We start from the raw sequence: 2,990 nt of genomic DNA on the forward strand, positions 1-2,990 counted from the left end.
CGCATAGATGGTCGTCACCTCACCTATATATCGTATTTAACAACAAAACACGTAGCAAATGAACACATAATACCTATTCCCTCAAGCCAAAGATAGACACGATACTTACCTCACTCCGAAAGCCACTTAATTCTCAATCACAAATTTTTCTTTGGAATTCACCTCCAAACCACTCGTATCTATTCAAAAATGACTCAATAATATCAAATATTGCTAAAGAAATTAATTATATTTCATAAATTAAATTTTCCAAATTTTACTCCAAAAAGTTAAAAAATTGACCCCGGGCCCGCTTGGTCAAAATTCGAGATTTACAAAATCCTATTACCCATTCACCCCCGAGCCCGAATATGTAATTAGTTTTGGAATCCGACCTCAAATTGGGGTCTAAATCGTCAAATTTCCGAAATTCCTAGTTTCTACCCTAACCCCTAATTCGACCATGAAAACTCTAGATTTTTAGGTTGATAATTCATAAAATGTAATGAGTAATTGAAAGAAAATGGTTTAGAATCACTTACCAACACTTTGGGGAAGAAAATGGCTCTTGAAAATCGCCTCTACCCGTTTGGTTCTTGAAAAATATTGAAGAAATGGCTTAAACCCGTGTTTGGAGACTGTTTTAAGTCACTGGACAGGCCTTCATCGCGTTCGCGAGAGGCCTGTCGTGATCGCGATGCACAGCGGCCTAAGCCCTTCGCGTTCGTGAGTCTATCTACGTGTTCGCGTAAGGCAGCTCCCCCTAAGCCTTCACGTTCGTGACCCAGTGGGCGCGTTCGTGTAGAAAAACATGACTCCCCTCCCCCAGGTCCCTTAGACTATCGCGTTCGCGTGAGACAGATCGTGTTCGCATAGGGTACCACCCCCAACGCTTCGCGTTCGCGACACAACCTACGCGAACGTGAAGAAAGGCACACCAGAACAGCTGCTGCAGCAAAAATCTCAGATTTTCTATGTCCAAAACATCCTATGGCCTATCCGAAACTCACCCGAGCCCTCGGGGCTCCAAACCAAACATGCACATAAGTCTAAAAATATCATACGGACCTGCTCGCATCAAATCGCCAAAATAACACCTAGAACTCTAAATTTAGCACCAAATCAAATGAAATTCTCAAGAACACTTTAAAATTTCTATTTTCTCAACTGGACGTCCGAATCACGTCAAATCAACTCCGTTTCTCACCAAATTTCATAGACATGTCTTAAATATCATAATGGACCTGCACCGGGTTCCGAAACCAAAATACGGACCCGATACTAACAATGCCAAATATCAATCAATTCTTAAAAATAAATAATTTTCAAACTTTTAATTTTCATCAAAAATTCATAACTCAAGTTAGGGACCTCCGAATTCGATTTCGGGCATACGCCGAGGTCCCATAATTCGATACGGACTTACCGGAACCGTCAAAGTACGGATACGGGCCCGTTTACCAAAAATATTGACCGAAGTCAACTAAAATAAACTTTTAAGGTAAAAATTCTTATTTTTATTAGTTTTCAACATAAACGCTTTCCGGAAACCTGTCCAGACTGCGCACGCAAATCGAGGAGGGTAAAAATGAGATTTTTAAGGTTTAAGAGCACAAATTCGAGTTCTAAAACATAAGATGACCTTTTGGGTCATCACACATAATCAGCAGCGTCCTTTATTATTTTTCATACCAATTTGATGGTAAACATTGCCTTTACCTTTTGAATGATATATTTTGAGAACCATTATTGTTCTCCCTTTTATAATTATCATAATGATGACTATTATTATTTTTTCATTTATCACACCAATATTCATTCGTCAACCACTTGTATTCATTTAGACTTATTATACCCTGCTACCATGTTCACTTCAGGGAATGGAGCATATTGAGTGGGACGAGATTTTTATCTAAAGCACATTATTTTGTCTTAGTTATCATTATATCATCAATATGGTGCATTGGATTCGAACCCAATTTCTTACCCTTATAAAATCATGGTAAGCCATAAGGCATTGGGACTCTAACCCAAAATCTTATTATCATGGTGCACCACCCTAATGGTATGCTAGGACTTGAAGGCATTTATCATACCAACACAACTTCCAATAACTGTGCTTTACTAATATTTAAGAGAAATAGATATTGCACTTCTTGAGTTGCTCAACAAAAGGCTTTGTTAAAGAAAATCTGTTCTATAGGCTCGTATCACTGTATCCTTGAGTTCTAATGAGACGAGAAACCAAGTGTGGGAGGATGAGTGTTGAGATATAAAAAAAATCACTAACATATTTACTATAAACAATAAAATACGTAAATAAGTGTAAGGTAGCGGATATTGTGAAAAACAAAATGTACACAAAGTATAGTTGTTGTTCGTATATAATGAAAGTATGTATATTTTCATTACAATTCCACAACACAATTAACATCTTCACACAGATAATTTAAAACATACATTATTAATAAAACACCAAATTATAACACTAGCCTTACGGAATAAAAGCATACTACAAAATTATGTTATCACTGATAAATTATAAAAAAAATTATTATAATGAAAAAAAAGGTTCTTTGGTTGCTTACTTATAAAGAATAAATTTTGATCATAGTCAAATGTATACAACAAGCAGAACTAAAAATATGCATGTAAACTCTTATTTCGAATATTGATTTGAATATAAATGAGCAGAACTCAATCCTAACCAATACTTTCATTTTTATTTTGTCAAATCTCTCCTTCTTAATCATTAATTACCAAATTTAAAAGCCATGTTAGTAGGAGGCTTACTTAAAGACACTTGCAACATATCAAAGGGAAAGTTATGTAAGAAGTATTTTCGAATTCTTAAATAAGAAATTGGCACTAATTACTTCATAATTAGATCATTCAGTAGTAATACTATTTATGTATTATTTAAACTTATATTATTTTTATTTTTTATTAAATTTAGTAATATTTAATTTATAAACATTTATTAATTTTTTTATTTCAATTTAACTTTTTAT

This window comes from Nicotiana tomentosiformis, chromosome 7 (genome assembly GCF_000390325.3).
Source record: "Nicotiana tomentosiformis chromosome 7, ASM39032v3, whole genome shotgun sequence".
NCBI classification, from domain to species: Eukaryota; Viridiplantae; Streptophyta; class Magnoliopsida; order Solanales; family Solanaceae; genus Nicotiana; species Nicotiana tomentosiformis.